The sequence below is a fragment of the Mytilus californianus genome, unplaced genomic scaffold, assembly GCF_021869535.1.
Source record: "Mytilus californianus isolate M0D057914Y unplaced genomic scaffold, xbMytCali1.0.p SCAF_7, whole genome shotgun sequence".
NCBI classification, from domain to species: domain Eukaryota; kingdom Metazoa; phylum Mollusca; class Bivalvia; order Mytilida; family Mytilidae; genus Mytilus; species Mytilus californianus.
In genome coordinates this window covers 46,456,220-46,470,462 of record NW_026262723.1, presented here as the reverse complement: position 1 = coordinate 46,470,462, position 14,243 = coordinate 46,456,220, and positions in this window count along the sequence as shown.

Sequence of the window (14,243 nt, the reverse complement as noted above, 5' to 3'; positions counted from 1 at the left end):
GAGACAATTATCAACCAGAAGTTACAAATGACGTGGATGCAAACAAATAGAGGTCACAGTTCGGCCTTAAAAAATGAGCCAAAACCCATACCATATAAACAGCTATAAATGGTTCCGACATGATAAATGCGAAACAATTCAAACGAGAAAACCAACGATTTGATTTATACCTTGAGTTTATCCAGAGACATATATACACATATGTATATAAAAATAAGGAGATGAAGTATGAATGCCAATGAGATAACTATCCACCAAAGTTCAGATAAAGTGGATATAAGCAATTATAAGCAACCGTACGGCCTTCAACAATGAGAAAAACCCATACCGTATAGTCTGCTACAAAAGGCCCCGACATGAAAAATATGAAACAATTAAATTGCGAAAACGATCGGCCTAATTTATAACAAAGCAATTAACGAAAAACAAATAAGACGGACATGAACCAACGACAACCACTGAACTACAGGCTACTGACTTGGGACAGGCACATAAAGAATGTGGCGGGGTTAAACATGTTTGCGAGCGCTCAACCCTCCCCTAACATGTGTATATATATATATGTCTCTGGTTTATCATTCCTGACGAAGGTCATTTGAAATTATTGTTACATATATATAAAAGACTAAGCTTTTTGAGATTGAAATGCTGTCTAAAACAAGTGTCAGTACGATCTCTTTTTTTTGGGGGGTGGGGGTATAAATCTGTAAAAGCGATCTCGGCCAGCTTCAACACGGTAGAAATGGTGCATGCCATTAACGCGGAATTGTTCTCAGCTAGACCCCCGAAATATACAGGTTCAGTGTCTGCTTTTACATCACAGCGTTCTTCTTTTGCTGAGAGTCAGAGGGAATATCACAATCAGCAGGTCATGTTTATGTCCATTTCTCAGATACTACAAGCAATTACAAGTTAACTATATTTGATGTTGGATGAACTGTAAGGTGTACATGTCGTGCTAAGCATACCCCCATTCGTAATTCTAAGCATCGGAAAACAGGAAGTATGTGTTTGCAGATCCGAAAAGCGATCGCACGTTAAATCTCGTCAGTGTCAAGTTGCTGACCAAATACAAAGTTTTTTTTATCCGTAGTTCATTTTGAGTCACAGATTTAATAAACACATTGAAAAAGTATAAGCAAGGATTTGTAGCTATACAAATCCTTGGTATAAGCAAACAGAAAGTAGGTGTTTGACAGATCCGAAAATTTCCCATCCGTTACAACTGATCAGTGTCAAGCTGTTGACTAAATATGAAGGTCTTCTGTTCAAAGTACCAAAGAAAATTGTGACGAAAATTTTTCTTAGACAAAAACATATTCAAACCTGCCAACTTTTCAAAACCTCCATGGGGGATTATAAGCAAAAGAGAACTAAGTGCATGTTTTATACATGTCTAAAGTATATGTATTAAGATTTAAGATGTTCTATGATTTTGAATGAATATTTATTTACTTACATGCCATTTAACTCATTTGAATAACTGTTTTGAGGCTTAAAGTTCATATAAAAGAGGATTTGAATAGTCAGGCCAACTCCTCCCATGGGGATATTCCCCATAAATCTGGATAGTTGGCAGGTCTGATTATTAGAAATTTTAAGGTGTCGACAAGTAAAGAGACAGCCGGACGGATGGATGGATGGACAAGAGTAGTGCAATATTACTACTAGAATGAGTATTATAACTATGCCATGAAAATGAAATAATCCTGAATATAAATATAAGCATTCGTTGTTTGGGATAAGCAACTACTAATCAATGAAATTGAAATATACTGAATCAGATGCAGAGACGTCAAATATTGGTTGTATAAGTCTCTGACTGATGGAATGCATATAACTATCACTGACTGGTGATACTTAATGTATGTTCAACTTATCTTTAGTTATCAGTTTATTATGTACTTATGTTCGACTTGGTGCCTTATTTATGAGGATCTGCACATTGTCAGCCTGTTCAACCGTTTTCATTTTACAAACAGACTGATGAAGGTATAATTACAGTACTATTTTGTCCATGTCCTTATTAAATGATAAATTTTTATAAAGCAGGAATATCAGATCTTCTGATTGTAAAACTAACCAATATGAACGATGCATATGAGAAATTTGATTCTCATACATATTGGGTATAAGAAAATATCAGGGACATATAAAATTTCACTGTTCATAAATATTAACATATATATTTCTTTTTTTTCAAAAAACTAAACTTAGTTACTTGGTTGTGACTTGAATGAAAAGCACTAGATATATGTTACACCTTTAGCTAAGACTTGACACATTTTTCTGTAATAAGTACCACGGTGGTAAATGGAGATTCCAGCCAAAAGCATTTTGCTTATAAATATATGAAAAGTAATGCATCATACTCTAGCTGAGATAAATAAATATGGTAACAAGATTTGTACAGAGAAGCAAATGTCCACATCAATATATTGGTGCATATAACTAAAGCAACATTTATGAAAATTTGGAGGAAAAGTCATCAAATTTCAGGAATGATAATTGTTTTCTTCACTTTAAATGAAGAAGATCAGAATCAGTTGTATTTAGTGTACCCACAAAGAGGACTGACCATACCAATCCATGTATGGTAACTTGCGCAAGAGTGCACATGTTGAAATGTCTCGCCTGCTTTACTAACCATGATTGATTTGATATTGAAAGTCTTAAAAATAAAGGTTTAACTACAAGTATCACATAAGCCTAACCTTGACAAGGTCAGATAAGCCCTGGCAGATAGACAAACATATACACCTTATAATCATTACATACACAAAATATGGTTGACGTTTTCTTATAGTATTAAAGAAACAAACCAAACCATGAAAAATGACCAATGAACCATGAAAATGATGTCAAGGTCAGATGATACATGACAGGCAGATATGAACACCTAACAATCATTCCTTTCACGTATATAGTTAACATATTGCTTACAGTATCTAAGAAACAGGCTTAACCAGGAAAACTTAACATTGACCAATGAACCATGAAAATGAGGTCAAAGTCAAATGAAATTTGACAGACAGACATGTAAACTTTTCAATCATTCCATACACCAAATATAGTTGACCACTTGCCTATGAGGCATGTCTCAAATAACATGTACAAGTACTTGACTAAATTTAAACTTTTACATCCTACACAATCAGGTTTCAGGCCACATCATTCTTGTCGGTCTGCAACCGGACTGAAGTATTCACTTTTCACTATTCATTATTCACTATTCACTATTCAAAATTCATGAATAGTGAACAGTGTTTTTTTGCACTATTCACTATTCAAGTTTATTCAAATTGAATAACTTCGATACCTCTATTTGTCATTGTATATAATAATTTGGTTAATTCGATAGCAAGATTTTCAAATTCTGTAAGCTTAAATTGCCATTTTCAAACTAACGTATGCAAATGGTATAATAGTGTAAATTTAAGGTACTTCGTGACATGACAATTTGGTCCTCCCCCATTTGTCCCGAAATTGTGTACATACATGAATATACTTTAAATTGCATTTGAATATATTAAGGTGGAGTTTAATATTTACTTAGGTCACTGATACCTATTTATTTCAAGAAGCTTAATGTAATCGAATTCCGAAAACGGCCAAAACAAAGGAAAAAACCAACACGCACGTTTCGAACTACTACGGAACCCTTGGAACTCTTAATTACAAGTTTATCCTATATATCATAAGATAGTTTATATGCTAAGAAACAAAATATTTATGATGAATCTGGTGCACAGATCCGGGTCACGGGGTTATGGAGCACAGGAATACCAAAAACAAGCGATATTTTGAAGAAAAAAAACTTCACTGATCATGCTTCAATCGACCATCGTAAACTTGAATCCCCTTATCTACAGATATATCCTACGTTTAACATGAAAAATACAGACTGGCCAACAACTCGTTTATAGTGAATAGAGTGCCGAGATCCAGTTTATTGGGTTACACAAATACCGAAAACGGTCGATACTTTTAAAACATACTTCACCAAGCATGCTTCGATCGACCATCGGACCCTTGAATTACCTAATTACAGGTATAAAATTATCCCTTATATAACTAGAAAACCTAAATACTTGGCAATACAACGTATATATATATATATATATATATATAATATAGTGCATATATCCGGTTAAAGGGGTTATGGAGCACACGAATACAGAAAGCGATCGAAACCAAGAAAACATACTTCATCAAATATGTTTCGATTGACCGTCAGCCCTTAATTGAATCTACTAATTACAGGTATATCCTATATATCACAAGAAATGATAAAGACTGGGCTACAAAACGTTTATACTGAATATAGGGCACATATCCGGTTTATGGGGTTAAGGAACACACGAATAGCGAACAACTACAGAAACTAAGAAAACATACTTCATTTAAAAAGTCAGAATGCAAATATATATGTTCAAACTCTTTTAGGTAATTTTTTAGTAACAACAAACAACAGAGCTATGTCAATTGGACCTGCTTTGATACTATAACTGCCCATAATTTTTTACTAGATAACATTTTTGTTCGCTATGAAGATTCCGTATATCGTCAAGTTATCGGAGTTCCAATGGGGACTTATTGTACACACTTATTACGGACCTGTTTCTATATTGTAATGAGTAACAAATTATGACTAAAATCAGCAAATACACATCGAAACGACATCTTATTCAAAAATTAGATAACACATTTTAGATGATATATTGGCTCTCAGTAATGACGACTCCAGTATGTATACTAAAGAGATTTATCCTGCCGAACTGACTATAGATAAAGCTAATACTAACAATGAACACTGCCCGTTCCGGGATCTTGATATATATAAATATCTTTAAAGGGAAGCTCAATAACAAAATTTATGATAAAACAGATGATTTTTAATTTCCTATTGATAATTGTCAATTTTTAGATGATGACGTTTCCTTGTCAGCATCTTACGGTGTTTATATATAAATCTCAACTTGTTCGATTCGCTCGTGTATGTAACAACGTATTTGATTTTAATGGAAGAAATCTCTGTATTACTGAAAAATTATTACACAAGGGTTTTCAATTTCACAAACTAGTCAAAACATTTACTAAATCTTATCATCGGTACAAGGACATCATTCGTAAATATAAATCAACATGCAGACATCTTATACGTTCAGGTATTTCACATCCAATCTTATGGTCATATTCTTTACAAAGCACAAAAATGTCGGCATTCACCTCAAAAGCTAACCAAACCTTCAAACAAACTTATTCAGAAGGGATACAGCTACGATACTTTGGTATTAATATTGATTCACTCATAAGGTCTTTGCATCGGAAATAAACACAGTTATTGTAAAACCAGTTGTTGACATGATACGGGTTATGTTCTTCTAGTATATTGTCGAGCCTGCGACTTTTGTCGCAGAAAGCTCGACATAGGGATAGTGATCCGGCGGAGGCGGCGTTAGCTAACTTCTTCAAAGCTTTATATTTTAGAAGGTGGAAGACCTGGATGCTTCATACTTTGTATATAGATGACTTATGTTACGAAGTTTCCGTCTGTCATATGACCATTGTCGTTGACCTTATTTTCATGGTTCCGTGACTACTTGAAAAAAGTTGCGATTTTTTGTAATGTTAATTTCTTTTCTTATTATGAATTATAGGATAACTATATTTAGTATGTGCGTACCTTGCAAGGTCCTTATGCCCGTCAAACAGTTTTCATTTGACCTCGACCTCATTTCATGGATCAGTGAACAAGGTTAAGTTTTGGTGGTCAAGTCCTTATATCAGAAACTATAAGTAATAGGTCTACTATCTTTGGTGTATGGAATTATTGTAAGGTGTCATCTGACCTTGCCCTCATGTTCATGGTTCAATGGTCAAATTTAAGTTTTTGAGTTTTGGTCTTTTTTACTAATACTATAAGCAATGGGTCAACTATATTTGTTGAATGGAAGGATTGTAATGTGTATGTGTCTGTCTGGCAGTTATCGTCTGACCTTGACCTCATTTTCATGGTTCATTTTCAATGCTAAGTTTTTATTGTTAAGTTTGTTTCTTAGATAATATAAGCAATAGGTCAACTATATTTTAATGCATTGGTTGATTGTAAGGTGTACATGTCTGTCTGGCATGGTTCGTCTGACCTTGACCTCATTTTCATGGTTCATTGTTCAATGTTTAGTTTTCTTGGTTAAGTCTGTTTCTTAGAAACTATAACCAATAGGGCATCTATATTTGGTGTATTGAATGATTGTAAGGTGAACATGTATTTTTCATTTGGTCTATCTGACCTTGACCTCATGTTCTTGGATCATGTTAAGTTTATGTGATACTTGTATTAAAGCTTTATATTGAGGACTATCAACATAAAATCAATGGTTAGTAAAGAAGGCGAGACATTTCAGCGTGTGCACTCTTGTCTTATGTTAGTATGATACTTAACCCCTCACATGAGGGATTGCGCTTGATTTTCATATGATGAAGACATAATTTTTTAATCAGTTCAAATGAGATCGGGAACTGGCATGTCAGCAACTGCTAGTAGTCCTGTGTTAATTTATGTATCATTGTCATTTTGCTTAGTTCCTTTTGTTTACTTTTCTGACATCGGACTCGGAATTCTTTAAAACTGAGTTGTACTGTGTATAATGTGTGTGTTTGTTTATTCTACACTGGCTAGAGGTATAGAGGGAGGGTTGAGATCTCACAAAACATGTTTAACCCCGCTGCATTTTTGCGCCTGACCCAAGTCAGGAGCCTCTGACCTTTGTTAGTCTTGTATGATTTTTAATTTTAGTTCATTTATATGTTTTGGAGTTAAGTATGACGTCCATTTTCACCGACCTAGTATACATTTTTATTTAGGGGCCAGCTGAGGTCCTCCTCTAGGTGCGGGATTTTCTCGCTGCATTGAAGACCCATTTGTTGTCTCTTTGACATATTCCCCATTTCCATTCTCAAATTTATTCACCATGCATGTTTCTATCGACCTTCGGACCCTTGAATCCCTTAATTACAAGTATATCTTATATATCACAAAAAAGCAAGAAAAGGTTGGGGATGTCAGATATAGATATCAAATTACCATTGATCTATTGTATGAGTATTTTAAGTCGCTAAATAACAGAGATGTACCTGATGATGAAATTGATTATACAGAATTGTCAAATAGTATAAAAAGTTTTTGAAATTATAGATGAAGAGATTATAGAGGACAAAATACTTCCAGCTGCTAACAAAACATGTAATGGTTAAGCTCCCGGACAAGGCAAGATTGTAAAAATCACGGTGCAACAATTTTTGTCTATTTACCCTTAGTCGTTCAATTAAGTATTTGCGCTGAAATAGTTCCAAATTCAAAGTTGTTAATAAGACCCCATTGATTTTAAATAACAGGATGATAACTTATTTAAGGGTGGTTTTTCTCTGTGTCTTATACCTGAACGACTTGGAGGAATATACGGCTGGAAACTCTGTGAATGGTTTAAAATTTATAAATGGAAAGTTTACAGACTGGCAGTCTTGATGTGTACACATGTATTTAAAAAAATGAAATGTATTCTTCTGTATGCCGACAACACAGTTATTTTGCAGAGTTTGAGCAATATTGCTCTGAGTGGAAACTCACTGTTTATGTATCAAAAACGAAGATTGATTTTTTTTTCATAGAGAAAGTTTAATACACTTTAATGTTACAACTATTTAACAAAATTATCGAAATTAAAGATTCATATGTTTATCATGGTCTGCTGTTTTATTATTTCAATCTCTAAAAATAGTAAACTGTATAAGTCACTTTGGTACATGCATAATCATGAAGGTTATAATTTCAAGTGGTTTTAGTATATATAATCCGTGTAAACTGTATAAGTCACTTTGGTACATGCATAATCATGAAGGTTATAATTTCAAGTGGTTTTAGTATATATAATCCGTGTTTAATGATTATGGCTTTTTGTGAACTATATAATGTTTCTGAGGAAGTTGATTATAATCATATAATAGAAAAAAAAAAGCAACGACTTCAAGACTATATAAAAAAAGAAGATGTGGTATGATTGCCAATGAGACAGCTATACACAAGAGACCAAATGACACAGTAATTACCAACTATAGGTCACCGTACGGCCTTCAAAAATGAGCAAAGCCCATATCGCATAGTCAGCTATAAAAGGCCCCGAAATGACAATGTAAAACAATTCAAACGAGAAAACTAACGGCCTACTCCTGACTTGGGACAGGCACATACATACAGAATGTGGCGGGGTTAAACATGTTAGCAGGATCCCAACCCTCCCCTAACCTGGAACAGCCAGTCTATTCCATAAGGGTTTTCTAATATAAACATCTCATCCAGGGGAAATATATTTATACTTAAAGAAGGATTTTGTTTCGAACCATATGTGTTAAAATTAAGGAGAAGCCATAGAGTTAATATATGTAACTTAAGGGTGTGTAATATAAAGATTTAAATAGGAAGATGGATAAATGTACAGAAAAATGAGAGAAATTGTTTACTTTTGGGGATGCTTACCACTATATTTGTGATTGTAAAAATTGTAAAAATTGTAAAGTAGAAAATTTGAGGGAGAAGTTTATACTTTCATAATATCTTAAATACCCAAAATGAAAAAAAAAATACTAGGCATGTCAACATTTTGTAATATAAATTTGATGTCTTAGTTTGTCGGGGACTCGGTGGTCGAGTGGTCTTATTAGTACTACTACTGTCATCACTAGCCAGTCAACACTGAGGTTGTCAGTTCGAATCCCGCTTGGTGCGGGTGCACTGGACTCTAATCTTAATTGTCTGAGATTGTCAGTTTTCCTACCGGGAAATCCGGCTTCCTCAACCGATAAAAATAAATGAAATAAATGAAATAGCACAAAAGTGTGGAAAGTGGCGTTAAACACCAAACAATCAACAATCAATCATCTAAGTTTGACAAAGTTTATCCAAAAGGTAGAAAAGATGCCTATTTACGTTAAAATTTTAATAAACAAATTTCTATTTATGCTAATTATGATATTGTACAATTAAAAAATAAAACGCCTATATTGTGAACTATGTCGCAATTTTATTGTGTATCATATCACTACAAACCAGAGAAAGTCTGAAATGGCCTATATCTGTACTCGACTGTACTGATTTTTACTCGACCAGTCTGAATTGGTCTGAATTTTACTCGACCCCAGTCTTAACCATACTCGACCGTACTGATTTGTACTTGACCCTTATCTTTGCCATTGAAAATAGTCTGAACTCTTACTCGACCGGTCTGAAACAGTCTTAACCCATTCTCGACCTGTACTCGACCAATTTTTTCAGTCTTAACCATACTCGACCAAAGGTCTGAACAATACTCGACCAGTCTGAACCATACTTGACCAAAAATCCTATACTTTTTTTTAATTTTAGCCGTTAAAATTAATTTCTTTTTTTCTGACATGACAACAGCCACAATAAAATAAAGATATATATAAAATTATATTTTACATCCTTACATGATTCTCAGATTTATCAAATGGAGATAGTTAAATTAAATCATCTTATATAATAATTTAATTATATTAATTCTAAAGTTTTAGAGTTTTGTTAAAAAAAAGATTTTCTTTTAACTAAAAACCACACCTTAACTGAGGGTAATAAAACATTATTAAGGTGCTTCGATCTTGTTTGGCATGTGTTTTTTTTTTTTTTTAACTTAATTTTCCTAAATTCCTAAAGAAAACTATATTGGTTTCATAGTTACATACAATAGTTATATAATTATGTTTTTAATGAGGTAACAACAGCCAAAAAATCACTAAGATTGTTTAACCTTATATTAGAAATATATCTATTCTTATTACAATTTGGGATATATTATATATATAATATATTATATATCATATATATCAAAAAGGGATAAAAAAATTAAAGAAATAGATAAATTTTTTCTTCTGATTAGTGGTAAAGTATAAAGTAATACCTCCTGCTTAGGGCAAACTCATTAAAAAGATCACACCTGGTCAGAGAGTATTAATTTCTAATTAACATTCATTAAAAATTGCAACATCCTGTAAAACTTAAATCGCAAGGCCTTTTGAATTCACTAGATAAGTAATACATGAGTTTAAGAAAAAAGGGCTTTCTTTTTACCTGTAAAACACACATGTACTGAGGCAAATAAACCTTATTAAAGTGCTTCTTGTATGCCATGTCTTTAATCTTGACAAAAGTTATTTAAATTTAATTGAAATAAATTTTTTCTGCAACTTTGGAACACATTTCCTTTTTCAAATGATTATAAAGGATTGCTATGGAAGTTCTATTATCATGATTATATTAAATTCTTGGTTTAACAAAACAAAGGTGTGATTTTTTAAATTAATCAAGTTGCATTATATACTATTTTAAATATATTTTAATAAAAAAAAATGTTCACTGCGTTATTAACTAAACTCAACTGACACCATAAATCCATACAAGGCTTAAGTAAATGGTGAAAATTGTCAAGTAACCATAAAATATATCTGAAACATTCAAAAAAATTTGAATAACATTGAAAATATTAGTCACAATTCAGTTTTGAGATTATTTGATCAGCTTGTTTTATTTTTATTTTAAAGGTGATATATATATATGTAAGTGTTGATAAATATGGTGTCGAATTTATATTATGTTTATTGTGAAATTTTGGTTTCAATACCATATTGAATACATTTTAAATTTCAAATTGTTGTTCAAATTTCTAGCCAGGGGAAATAGCTGTTAAAAACAGTTCCTAAATTGATGAAATACAATAGATAAATACAAAAATTAGGTCTAGGTTGGTTAAGACTTAGTCGAGTATGGTTCAGACTAGGTCGAGTATGGTTCAGATTAGGTCGAGTATGGTTCAGATTAGGTCGAGTATGGTTCAGACTAGGTCGAGTATGGTTCAGACTAGGTCGAGCACGGTTCAGACTAAGTCGAGCATGGTTCAGACCAAAATAAAATGGTTAAGTACTGGTCGAGTACAAGTTCAGACTGTTAAGTATGGTTCAGACTACAGTCGAGTATTATCATGCAAGTAAATTTCAGACCAATTCAGACTGGTCGAGTAAAAATCAGTACAGTCGAGTACAAATATAGGCCATTTCAGACTTTTACTGGTTTGTAGTGTACTAGTATGCTCCTGTGACGCCGTCTCTTGTAAAACATCAAACCACCATAATTTAATCCCTTCCCGTACATACTGGTATATACTATTTGGTATTCAAACTAAATCAATTATCATAATATGATAACGATAACTAAACATAGATATTAATATGGAATAAACACTCAGAATAAAAAGTTATAAATAAAATCTAAAAAGAAACACTTTCAAAAGTGTTGTTGAGAAAATATCAAAGCTTTTATGAAAGTAATATTAATACAAATAAGAAAATTTAGAACGAAAGATAAAGTTTAGTAGACAGGCGCGGATCCAGAGCTTAAAGCAGGGGGGGTTTTGAAAAGCATTTTTGAACATTATAGAAGTTTTCTTAGTTGTTAACCAAACCTTATGTTTTCAATAATTGGCACACTTTTTGTTCATCCGTCATATGGTTACTCAAAATTGAATTTTTAGATTAGTGTAATTATTCAATTCCAGATAAAAATACTTCAATAAATGAAAATTGGCAAACATTGAATGTACAAAGTTATCCTAAAAAAGTCTATTGTTGATAATTTCATCCTGATGTTATATAGGCTCTAGCATACTGATCGATCACTGCACTTTTGACAATTTCCGTGCTGATATGAATATGCATTAAAGCAAGGCCATTGAGTCTCTCGCTTGTCATGGTTGATCGCAAATAGGTCTTTAAGAGTTTCAAAGAGCTGAAAGTTTTGTAATTCTCTTAAAAAGGCTGTTTGGTGGTATTCTGTGTTTCCGTGAAATTTACATTCACCATTTACCTTTACCAAATTCTGTATCCGAGGTTGTGGTCAGTAGCGAACAAAAAGCAAAATTTGCAGTAAATTCCTTCGGTGAAGTTAATAGACAATCCATGGGTAATAGTGCAGCCACGCATATTTGAAGCATCTTTTAAACCCGTACATTTCTCGTTTAGGAAAAGGAAAAAAAACTATGATAAGTGGTTGCCAGTTTTCAATTAGAATGCTATACATATCAGCACTATGTACAGATGTGGAAATAAAGTTTGCAATAACCTTAGATTCAGCAGGTGTCGCAGCAGTTGCAGAATTTAAAAAAAATAATAAAAAAAATCTTGTGGATATTAGAGTGAGAAAGTATTTTTCTTCAAATCAAGCTATCAGAAAACGTCGTTTTAATTATTAAACCAACAAAGTAATAAAATATAGGATAGCAGCCTTGGATGGTCTAAATTAAATCCCTTGATCCTCTAATTATTTCCCCCCAGGCCAATGTAATTATGACATGTGTGTATTTAACGGAGTGTAGCGACAACGTGTCACCCAATTAAGTGCTCACTGAATATTCAATTTTTAATAAAGATAACATTAAAAAAAGAAATGATTAAGTGATTGTATGCCTTTTGCTCACAAAAAATATTTCAAGATTTTCAAGCGGGGGGGGGGGGGGGGGGGTTTCCCGAACCTTTCCCGAACCCCCCTAAATCCGCTAGTGGTAGTTGTCACATAATTATTGTTAATTGAATTGTTCTGTAATATTATCGATTTCAAATTGTACATAAGAACGGAAAATATCTGATAATAACATGAAAGATATGCAACACGTGAGTGTAAAGGTAATATACATTTAGCTGAAAACTGCATAAGTCAATATTGATTAACGAACAAAATTTAATGTTAAAATTCATCTAATAAAAATGTTTCAGTAAACCAATACGACTCCTTTGTCCTTTTTCTGTCTTTAGACATCATCAGATTATGCAACTATCACAGATTAGTAACAAGATGTTGCAGTCACTTTGTTACTGAGAACAACATCACAAAAAGCTGTCAAATTATACAAAAATGTACATTTAATGCTTCAATAATCACATATTCTCTTATTCATCATTCTTATTTAAGAACGTAATTTCTTTCTAAAACTCATGTGAATGATTTATATAGCTGTTATACTTGTTTTTGATACTCCAGTTTCAATAACTAATTACTAGGAATTACATTGGTAACCTGTATAAACCCCTGTTTATGAGAAGAAACAAAATCGGTACATTATATTATTTACAATTTTGCACACAATATCTTAATTGAGGCAACTTTTACGACATTACTGTTGTAGCGTCTAGTTTCAAACTACATCAATTATCGCAATATGATAACGATAACAAAACATTAATATGAAAAATGGGATAAACATTCAGAAAAATAAAAAAACGGGAAAATGTTTCTCATAGATTGAAAGTAAAAAGTTATTTCAAATTCGTATGTTCAGTTTAGAAAATTTTAAAACTTATGAAAGTCATATCAATATAAATGAGAAAATTCAAAACAAAAAATAAAAATAAAGGCGATAGTCACATAATTATAGTTATTTGAATTGTCCTGCAATACTATTGATTTGTGTTGTATTTTTTCTTAGGTTCGGCCGTCTTCGGTATTCGGGCGCTTCATTACCCCCTTAAACCGGATCTGTGCCCTATATTCACTATATAGCTTTTGTTCCTCAGTTTATAAGCTTTCTTATGATATATAGGATAGTGTCTTTTCGTTGTTGGGATGTACAAGTACCCGGCCACGTTCACTCTATGTTTTTTTTATATGTATTTCTATTTGTATCCATCTGATGAGTTAAGCCTTTTACAACTGATTTTTACATCGCGATGACCGTGAGGGCATTCCGATGTATTGTTGCAACAGAGATTTCTACTTACGTAACTTTCGTTTTTGACTGGTAACCGATCTATAAATACGCGGACATTATCGAGTGCAAAATAACATTCCTTATCGCCTGTTATAAATTCATTTCTTTAATGATTACTCATAAAAATATTTCATTTTATAACATAAATTAATAATATGAAAATGTTTTGTCGTTAGAAATATATATAAGAACGTTTTGCGGAAAAATATGAATGCCTATTCAATCCAATCTATTAGAAAAATTGAATTATTACAGAAGAGTGTCCACCATGCACTTGCACTGCACTATTATTAGAATAGGAGCATAGAATAATATACAAATGGATGAAAATGATATATACATGTAACTGTTATATACAAATATTAATATTAGTAATATATAACAACAAACCAGAGTATACTGATTTGTATCACT